This window comes from Aphelocoma coerulescens, chromosome 12, assembly GCF_041296385.1.
Source record: "Aphelocoma coerulescens isolate FSJ_1873_10779 chromosome 12, UR_Acoe_1.0, whole genome shotgun sequence".
In the NCBI taxonomy this organism is placed as follows: domain Eukaryota; kingdom Metazoa; phylum Chordata; class Aves; order Passeriformes; family Corvidae; genus Aphelocoma; species Aphelocoma coerulescens.
The window spans coordinates 1,242,452-1,253,439 of NC_091026.1; the positions used below are offsets into that span (position 1 = coordinate 1,242,452).

Here is a 10,988-nt window from a genome sequence, read left to right on the forward strand (position 1 = left end):
CCCTTCTCTACCTTACAAGGGAGCTCTGATGTTCAATCAGTGCTTGGGACCAGCTTGGAGGCCCTCTGGAGCCAAGGAAAGGCACATTCCCATCCCTGCGCCCAGGAACTGGTTTGCAGTAAGAAGCGTTCCAGTGGAACTTCCACAGTCTCCACAGGAGGCTCAGAAGGGCTACATTTAACCTTGCTGTTAGTTAAGAATTTTCCTTTTTTTTATTTTAATGAGGTTTATCTGTGTGCAAAGCACTTTGCAGAAAGAGTGTGTGGGTTTGAGGAGTGGGAGAGAGCTGTGAATAGATTCAAGTCCTTCAGCAATTACCAACAGTCTGCTCGAGATGTAAATTCATCCTTCTAGCTCTGAGATCTTTGGAATGTGTGGAGACCTGAGCTGATAGTGGTTTTTTTTTTATTTTGTGTAGACCTTTATCTTCAAATAATAAACCAACACTTTGCCTTATGCAAGGCACTGAAGAGGGAGCAAAAATATCCCATATCACCTACATTCTTGTTATGTGGCATCAACACAGCATTTAATAAAAAGCATCTTGATATAATAATAAAATTTGTTTTCCAAACAAAACTGTTGTTTGCCTAGAGTAATGTAAATTTGCAGTTCTCCTTTACACTTCACAGACGATGAGAGAAAAAGATTTTAGGATCTCCCCAAAGGAGAGATTTAATTATAAAACAAAGCACTAAGGATGACATTTAGCTGAGGCTGTAAAGGCTACATTAATTAAAAAAGACTAAAACATATGGTGCACTTCATGAGGCTGGTTAATATGAGCTCCCAAACGGAACCTTTTTGGTGCGTGAGAAGAAACAGGAAAATGCAGCTACTCTCCTCTATCTCGAACCATAAAAAAAGCCTTTGCTGTAGTCCTCATGAAGCAGGAATGACACTCCCATCTCAATTCACTTATTCTGGAGGAGAGGGATTTCCTTTCACCTGCTAAGCAAGATATGAGCAACTGCTGTGATCTATTCATGCATTTACAATATGATATGAGGGAAGGAAGTTGTCATTAGTGGCCTGTAATCACCTGTCAGCTGATGCCAGCTCAGGATAGTGCCACACTTCTTGGAGAAGTGTCTGATAAGCAACACTTACGTCACCCTTGGAGCACCCTCCCTAATCCCAAGTGCAGGGTCATGTTTCAGTGATTAGAGGAGCCCTGTGGACCACAAGGAACCCTTTGGAGCAGGCCCTCCACAGGCACCGAGCTGGGGATGTTGCAATGTGGTTGAATCCCAGAACAGCAGAGATAGAAACAAAACAAACACAGACCACAACAACAACTTGTGTAATCAGATCATACAGAGAAGCTGGGAGCCAAGTCCCTGGCTGGTGCTAACCAGCACAGCTCTTTCTACACTCAATTTCTCCATTTTGGGTTCAGTTATCTTTATTTCACAGCTTTAAAGCTCTACCTTACCACTTCAACATACAGAAAGTCTCTAAACACTGGGCTACCAGCCTGAAACCGTGTTTTGTGAAAATCTCTGCTCGGTTGAAACCCACAAAAGTCTTTTCCAAACATTCCCACCTTCTGCTGCTGTGGATGCACACAGCTTGGCCGGGTGTAGGGTCTGTTTCTGACAGTGTGTCCGTGCTGCTGTCCAGTTCAGCCCTCCAGCTGAGAGGGCACCAGCAGCGGAACTGAACCTGATGGGTATTCACAGCTTTCTGCCTTTCAGGAAGGTAGTCCAAAAGGAAGCCAAGGAAAAGGGTGTCTCTTTTCTTTCTGTTCCCTGAAAGGGTGGTCAGAAAAATCAGGGTATCAGCAAAAGGCAAAAATACATATCTGTGACAAGAAAATCAGGTAAGCAAACACATCTGACCATCCTTGACCAAACATTATTTAGTACCCTCAGCTTCCTCCTATAACCCAGGCATGTGATAAATTGGAAAATCACAGAATGTCTGGGGTTGGAAGAGACCTTAAAGCCTGTCTGTTGGCCCCAAACTCACAGTTCAGTCACTTAATCACAAACAGCAGCACCCACGAGCCTGTGCTACCGTAGCCATGCTCAGTGCAAGGGCAGCCTCTCTGCAGGCAGAGGGGCTGCCCCACCCCACACAAACACTCAAAGCAGCCCGTTCAAAGGGAAGGAGAGGAATTTTGGCACATTTTCCCAGGAGGGAAGCCTGAAGCTCGTAGCCCTCTGCCAGCAGTATGAATAGGACATAATTTGCCCAACTGAATTATGTCACTGGAGAAAGGTGGGCTGACCTTTCAGACCTGCAAAGCAATAAATGTCAGCTCCAGCAGCAATAGAGAACAAGTGAATTGCAATGAGCAGCCCAAACCATTCACAAAGGAAGGAAAATTCTCCCTGAGTTACACCTTTACTGAAGATTAATAGCAAGCTCATTAGTTCTGGTGGTTTGTTTCTCCTTTCTTTTTTCTCTTCTCCTGTACAAGTAACATGGAAACAGAAGAAAGTGGATAATTTCTCTGGTATTGAAGTGCTTTCTGACTGCAACTATTTCAGGATTCCCCAAACCCAACATTTGCAGTTTGATCCCAGGAGAAAAATGTGTGGTTTGCATTTTTAGGAAAAAAAACCTCTCTGATCAATTTGTGCAGATTTGTATATAAATGGCATTCAGGCTCAGCATCCATCACGATGGCAAGTCTGGTTTGTGACTCCCAACTGTCTGTGGTCTCCAGCAATCACAGCAGCCTCCCAGTATTCTCTCAAGTTGGGTTTGCTTCATTTGCGTGAGCTCAAGGTCAAAATACATTCTCTTCTAGCAGAGAAGATGCAATTTACACACGGGGAAACAGCGTGAGAAATATCAATATCTGCATTTTAAACATGATTTCAGGATGTCTGTCGTGGTTCATTCATCTGCTTTTTGGCTCTTCCACACATTTAGTTCACTTTTATTTGACTGCACAAGCATATGGGTCTCATTAGCTTAATGACGCGCTTATTCATCCTTCATCCTTGCTGGCCCTTCTTAGCTGCAGGACGGGGGTGTCAGGTGAACTGTGCTGATACTCAGAATTATCCACATCATAGCTAACCTGACTGGCAGCTCCTTGATCCCAAGGAAATTGTGGGTGATGATCATCTTCGTTTTGCTGTTTCCAGGTCAGATGTGGAACCTCCCTCCCCGCCAGGCAGAGGCTTTGCAGAGGGAAGTGTTTCCTGGAGGTGACTCACGACTCGCAGCCTCCAGGTTTTCATGTTCTGGGTGGGTTGTGTCGGGTCCAATGAGGGACACACAAACAAACATCCCTCCTGCTGGGTGAGACCACAGGTCCTGCTCCAGCAACGGGACAAAGCCCAGAGGGGAGGGAGGAGCAGCCTCCCCAGGTGCTGGGAGTCCCCAGCTTCACACAGGCATCCCATGGGCTGCTCGCTGCCCCAGGGACACTGGGGTGTCACAGATGCTTCCCCAGAGCCCAGGGCAGCCGCCAGGGCAGTTCCTCTGTAGGTCCCACAGTTGCCTCTAGCTTTGGTTTAAGCTCCGTGACAGTTTTCCCTTCAAGTCTCTGCAGGTTCCCTCGTCCCCTCAGTGAGTTCCACAGGACCATGCCTCTGATAGTGACAGAATAGCAGATATTTTACCTCTTCCCTGAAGGAAAAAAGCTACAGAAAGAGAGATACATAAAATCATTAAATGACTAAGCCAGCTCCTGGGACGCATTAAAAACTGTGTGCTTAGGTATGTTCAACAGCCTTGGAGCCCGCAGAGAGAAGGTGGGAAAGGAAGAAGTGCTGCTTGGAAAAGCTACTGAGGAAACGAAGCAGCTGTCTTTGCTGAGGAAGTTCTGCCACAGCCTGAGCCCACAAGCCCAGGAAATACGTGGGTAATTCACCACTACCGAGGCAGAGTCCTAAAGTATCCTGAGCTGGAAGGGACACACAGCGAATGGCCAGTCCACCTCCTGGCCCTGCACAGACCCCCAAGATTCCCACCACGTGCCTGAGAGCATTGTCCAGACTCTCCTTGAACCGTGGCAGGCTCGGTAGCCTGGGTGGTGAGCCAAGCCTTGCAGTCACAACCACAGACCTGTGCGGTGTTTGCAGGAGCACTCCGAGCAGATCTCCTTTTTCACTCGAATCCAACTGATAAAAACAATAAAGCAGCTTTGACCTTCCATGTAAATTGTTTACTTTACTGCTTCCATTGCTGTTTGTGTTTCTCCTCTCACCTCTCGTGCAGCCTGGGTGATGATGGATCCAGAGGCAGGACCCTTCCAGCACCATCCTGCACTGCCCGGTGCCCGCTGTCCTGCTGCTGCCTGACACCTGGCTGTGGCTGCTGTCACAGGCTTCTTCTTCCTCAGAGCAAATCCCTGGGGTGGAAACAACTTGGAAGCATTAACACCCACCTGACATGCCAGAGATAAGAAAATTGTTGAAAACTGCAGCAGCTGAAATTTCCTGGCTCATCAAGGGGTGCTGAACAGCCTTCCCCCCCACCTTCAGATTTCACACTGAAGTCTCTCACTTTATCTTTCTGTAGCTCCATTGCTGCTGACAAGCTTTAACTGTGCAGCAGGTTGTAGTCATGGAGAGTTGGTTCAAAAGCTCCACAAACCCCCTGCCACTGGGGCTTTCCAGCTTTTCACCTGCCCTCATTGTGCCTCCCAAATTCCACCTGGTAGGCCACCAAAATTATCTTCTGATTTAAAGTCTGCTTTGTACATGATACACAAGAGCATCATTTCCATAAAGAACAACTTTGAAGCATAAAGAGAAATAACACATGAGAAGGATTAAATAGAAAATTGGTTGTGTTTCAAGAAATCGGTGCCATGACAAAGAGCCATCAGTTCCTGAAAGCAGAGATACTGCTTCCTTTCAGATTTCTGCATACAGCCAGCAGGGTTATCTATAATAAGTAATTCCACTAAAATATATTAAAGAAAAAAAAAAAAAAAGAAAAAAGAAAAAAAGCACTCTCCAAACTAAAGTCTTCTACATGCAAGGGTGAATGAAGATAAGTTTTTACAGCAAAATTCACTCTGCTGCAGCAGGAATGTCCCTGGGGCCCAGGGATTACAGGGCTTATCCAACCTGTCCTACTCCTCGCTCCCTCCTGCTTCTGCATCTCCCACACCAGAGGCTCCACCAGCACCCAGGGTGCTCCAGCTCTCAGGAGTCTGCAGTCCCATGGGAACAGGGGGATGCTCAGAGACCCATTTCCATTTAGCTCAGGCAGACAAAGCAGAATTCTGAGCACTTCCTCACAGGGATGGCTGGGTTTGCATCCATCACTGGTTCCATCCTAAGCAGATCCCAAAGGCAGAAGCCTCCACTTTTCCAGGGGCCCCATGGGAAGACAGGCAGCTCCTGGCAGGCCACATGTGCTGCAGACCTCCAGCCTCCTGGGCATTGCAGGTCATCTTTAGCTGATTTCCCCTCATTGCATACATGGCCCTTGCCATTTTTGTTGCCCTCCATGTCCATCTAGGGCTGTAATTAAATAGGTATCTACCTACAAAGCATCTAAAAACTGCAGAAAGCCATGAAATATTACACAGTGCTGGCAGTGGGAGCCCATGCTGAGCTCAGAGCAGCCTCTCCATGGGGTCCCTTCTTCTGTCATTTACCAATTCCACGCTCTGTCTTAATAGACGACCTTAAAATGCAGGGGATAGCTTCACCCATCCAGGAGAACAACTGAATAAAGCAGTTGGTTGCCGACATGCTCCCAACTCCTCTCAGCTCTGAAGTGTTATGCACAGCTATCAGTTTCACAGGGGACACGAGCAGTAAAGCAGTGGGTAGCAGCATTACGAACCAACATCGAGAAGAGAGGAAACAAGGCTCTCTTGACATTCTGTTTGTGCTTCTGGCGTGGCAGTAACAAAGGCAGTGAAAGTGCCAGGGCAGCTCTAAGCCCAGAAAAGAGGAGAATCTCACTGGAATGGCAGCAACTAAAAACCAGAGGTAATGACTCTGCATTCCCAATGCCCTCAGTGCTGCAGCTACGCTCTCTGCAAACTCGGGCTCACAGGCGAAGCTAGCAGTGGTTTTAGTTATAGATGGAATGCCAAAAAGAGCATTACATTGGTCTGCTGTGACAAGAGAGGATCCTGCCTGGGAGTGAGGCAATGTGAGCACCAGCAATGAGGTATTGCAGTTGGGGGCTGGTAAAACCTGCACATGTACAGCCCACGGTGAGAAACGGGAACCTGTGTGAGCACAGCCCGGCTGCCCTGCACCAGCAGCCCCACCTGGGGTCCCTCCCTCCCCTCCTGTGCTGGAGCTGCCTGGCCAAGGGCGTTTGACATCAGGCTTTAACCTGAGCAAGCTGTTCTGTATCTCTTTAACGGACTACAGCCCAATATTAGGAAATGTTCCCTTAATATCTGGAGAATTAATGACGCATGAGTAATGCAGCAGCCTGATCCAAGAAATGTTCCAGTATACTTTCATATTATCAAGTTTTTCCAAACACCTTATTTCACGGATACCCACAGAATACTGGAAATGGCTGGTGCCCATCTGAGCAAGCAGCGGCTGTGACTGGAGCAGCCAAGGCCGTCCCAGTCCCTGCCAGGCTCACCCAGAGCGTGAGAGAGGGGATCCTCCCCAGGCATCTGTAGCACACACACTCACTCCTGGGAGGCTTCTGAAACTCACTCACACGAGTTGTCTTCATTGATTTAGAATTTGCACCGAAACTTTTCCCAGAGAGCTGTCCACAGGCACATCGACAGCGTCTCTGCAGCAGCATCCCCAGGCAGCAGCTGCCTGCTCAGTACAGCCCTGCCTGGGAATTTCCAGCCCTGCTTGCTTCTGCTCTGTCAAACCACAGGATTCCTTTTAACCCTCCTCCTAATCAGAGTTTCTCAGACTTGAAGGGGTTTTGGAACTCAAAAGATCATATGGGGTTACTTAATGAGTTGCATGTTTTGCCTTGCTTCTGCTGATTTTTGGTAAGATGACACTCCCCAGTCTGCCTCACTCGCAGTGTCTGTCAGCTGGGTACCCTCCCCAAGGTGTTGATGTGGTTGTGGTACAGTGCAGGCAGCTTCCAGACAGCTGCAGGATTCTCACCAGAAGGATGGCAGCAGGTATTTGAATTCTAGGGTCTGATGTGCTTTCTTGCTGAATTAACCAGAAAAGAAGAGCCATTACTTGCCAGGAGTCAGCACACAGGCAGCCAATGACTGAACACTCCCCAGCTCATCTGCACCTCCCCTTCCCTTCACAACCATTACTGTGGTGCCAGTAATTACTGACATTCTGTGCCGAGGACACCAGCAGTCACTGTATGAATTTGTATGGGTATTTCCAAAATAATGGGTAAATTCGGGCCTTTTCAGAAGTATCTGTGATTTTCTAAGAAGTTTTTCATGCAATACTTACCCTGGCACTGCCCAGCCATGGTGGTGGAAGACACAAAGCTGGGGCTGCACAGCACCTGATTCCACTGGGCCCATTGTGCACAGAGCCTTTGGTTCAGCTCCAAACTCCTGTCAGTGACTGCTTTTTCCCAGTGCAGTTCCAGCTGGACACTGGGAAGCTGGCCTGGTGGAGTTTGATAATGCCCTGGAAATCCATGGGAAATGATAATGTATGTGCAGTTCACAGGGGGCATTTTTCCTTTTTTAAATTTATTGCTAAGACTACAAACCCAAATCTGGGATTGGAAAGGCAAGCTGAATTTCTTCCTGGACATACCCTCGCTGTAAAGATCTGTAGAAAAACCTCCCTCAGCCCTTCTGCCTAATGAAATCCATCCTAAGCTCTGTCTCCTGAAGCTCTTGGGGGTGAATTGTTGGGAGGGAGGAGAAGACAGGGCAAGGGCAGGGCAACCACCATGGACTGTACACCTTCAGAAACTAGGCAGGGCTTTAAAGAAACCTAAATATTTATAATACATGGGGTTTTTTTTCAGCAATGGAAACCAGAAACTATTTCACATGAAAATTCAGGTGATTATTAGAATTGCAGCATCATGGTTAGATTATCCACAGTTATTTAGAGTGACTGGATAAAAGGCAAAAGCTTTGACAGAGCAAACCAAAGGCTTTGTTTGGTTCTCTCATTCCCCAGCTTTAGCCCCAGTCTCACTTTCCAGCCTCTGCACCACTCCCCAAGGATTTTATCTTGGAGGCTGATCTGAACTTTTGGTTTTTCTCTAATTCTACCCGAGTTCCTATAGTAAGTCTCTCAGACATTTACCACCCGGAGCCTCAGCCCTCTCTTCTCAACCTTTTCTAGGCTTTTAATGTATAAAATCCTCTTTCAAGCCCTTGCTGCTTAACAAAGGTAAATGCTGTGGCTCTGCTACCACCCACCAGATCCAACTGCCAGGCTGTCAGAGCAGTAAATACGCAAATATTTTGCTTGGCAGTCCTGGCTGCAGTAAGAACATTGTTTTGTAAACTGGATTTAATGCCCAGAGAAATGAGTTCCTGTTTATAATGGAATACACGGTATACAGGAATGTATGCCCAGATTTCTGTACCTGTTATGGAAAGAAAATTGCTACAAAAACCCATAAAAGTATTAAATCAATGTATGAGCTGGAGGCACTGCTCCTGTAAGATGAGGGACAGGCTGGTAGCTTCAGTTTGAATATATACATGTGAAAATCACACCTCATTTTATTCATAACTCAGGAGATGAGATTATCTGAATAGATCCCTGAAGTGCAAAACAAAATTACCCTTTTTTTACTGTAAGACAAAGATGACAAGTCAGTAAACAGTTGGATTTTAAAGAGCTGTGCCAAAAAAATGCTGAAGCTGCTGTTGTACCCTTGACAAACAGACACAACCATGTCAACATTTCCCATAAATCCTTATGTGGTGTGAAAAATAAATGTGGTTTATCCTGCTCCTGGAGAGCCACAGAGAAAATTGCTCCATCTCCATCCCAGAGCAGCTCGCCATGCTGTTGTGCAATGGAAAGACATTCCAGCACCCTGTAAACTTGAGACTGGATTTCACAAATGCTGGGGCCTTCCTTCATGGGTAATGCTGCTGTTGTGCAAGAAAGAGCACAGTTTGCTGCAGTCAGAGCCTTGCTGGCTGCACAGCCCAGAGGCCTCTGCACAGGAGAGATGTGGTGCAGTGTTTGTCCTATCACACACACTCCCACCCCCTTTCACCCTTCACTTGTGGGGTGAGGAGGAATTCCTGGCAGACTGGCTGGGAGGGACCCTACCCTGGGGACACGGATGATCGCGCTGCTCCCCACGTCCGTCCATCCTGGGCAGCCAGAGGTGCCCCCTTTCACAGCCCTCCACATCTGTCCCCAGTGTCCTGCTCCTGGTCCAGCTCCTGCTGGGACTGAGGCTCAAGGGCACAATCCTCCCCTCACCCCACTGCTGTAAGGGTATTTTGTGCCTCACTGCAAACACCAGTGGGTTTTAGGCAGCAGTGGCCTTCTTGTCTGCTGTAAGCAGTCACAAAGAGTCCAAAGGCCAATTTAGAGTGGAAGGCGGTTTGGCCAACAGAGTAACAACTCACCAAAATAAATAAACACATAAATAAATAAATAAAAAAACCCCAACACTCTTTCACTCGCTCCTAAGTGTCTGTAACTTGTACTTGACCAGAATACTCACGGCTTCAATTCAGTCCAGGGCTGTCAGGTCTAGTTCTTATTTCCAAGGAACCAGCTCTCTGCAGGATCTCAGAAACCAGGCTGCTGCTTGGAGCAGGCTGGAGAGGAGAGGTGCTTGTAAGGCAGAGAAGAGGCTGTGGCAGTCGGTTCAGTGCCCTCATGCCCAGAGCTGCTCCGGCCGTCCCACCAGAGCACTGTGCCATGTGCTCCTCACCCTGGCACTTCCACACCAGCTGAGCAGTGCTGTTCTGGGACCCTTCCAGCCCCCAGGAGAGTTCAGACTCTCCTTGCCCCCGAACACTCCCTCTCCTCCCGCTCCATGCCCCCCAGCTCATTCCCCCCCAGCAGCACACGTGAGTTCCCCACACCCTCCCTGGCTGCAGGCACATCCCCTTGATCCCAGGCTCCAGCCCTGTGGAGGGTGCTGGGACCTCGTCAGACCTGCAGCCTCTTGGCCTTCAGTTTTGCACCTCTTCTTCCTCACTGCTCAGCTCCTTAGAGAAACTCTGTATGGCCAACTCATCAGAACAAGCACTTTTAAATGTGATTTGGGCACTCAGGGCATTCAGCCTTATGTCCCCCTGCAAATCCTGGGCACATTCACCTTCCTGTCTTTTTCTTGCTGCAGGTTGACCACATGGTGTCCATCCTTGCAAGCTGGACTCCATTGTGGGCAGTGCTGGGACAACACGGCCACCACTGTCACCACTGGCAGCTGAGGTAGCCCTGGAATGATGAGAGTGTCCTTATGCAGCCAGAGGAAATGTTCTGCAGCCATAAATGATTTAATCCAACTCGTCTGAGGGTCTTTGAGCTTGGCTTTGCTTGTTTCTCCACATGGTGTGTGGAGGAGTCCAGAGAAGTGTTACCATCCAGCTGGTTCTGGAGCCACAGAACATTCTGGAGGCAGGAGGGAGCGGAGGCTCTGCATACAGCACGCTCTGAAATTCCCTTTATCACACTCACATTCCCCACTAGCAGCAGAGGCATTTCTGACACAGCAGTGGCCAACTGGCAGGCACACACAGAGATCAAAGGCTTTCCTGTGGTCCGTGGCTCTCCAGCAGATCGCTCTCTGCAGGTCAGGCCAGAGCTTTGTGCTGTGAATTGTGTGACCCCCGTGAACCTGCTGAATCAGGACCAAAGAAATGTTTGTCCCATCCTTGCATCTGTAAAGCCTACAAAGAGCAAAGCTATTTTTCATTAATTGCTAACTATTCCTCTTGGCAAGCCAGTTTGCCTCCCACTTTTGTTCACTTTGGGAAAAAACCTATCAAGAGCCCTTTTAGTCCAGCACTACAATGGGCTGACAGTATTCCCTAGTTTGTCTTCCAAATTCCCATACTAGCTATCAAACGTTGGCTCCTAACAACAACTAATCCAGCCTTTCATCTCTTCAAACTTCTGACTGGTTTTTGTCACAGCCTGATATGCCCATCTGTG

The 10,988-nt window shown here is 48.0% G+C and overlaps 1 long non-coding RNA gene across 1 annotated transcript; it reads right to left on the reverse strand.

The window, feature by feature from the left end:
• Positions 1 to 231: 231 nt before the first annotated feature.
• On the reverse strand, positions 232 to 10,443 carry LOC138117459 (uncharacterized). Its single transcript, XR_011154651.1, has 5 exons — positions 10,150 to 10,443; positions 9,547 to 9,643; positions 7,338 to 7,520; positions 4,169 to 4,312; positions 232 to 4,082 (listed from the first exon to the last, which is right to left on the reverse strand). It is a non-coding gene; the product is annotated as an uncharacterized lncRNA (long non-coding RNA).
• Positions 10,444 to 10,988: the final 545 nt, after the last annotated feature.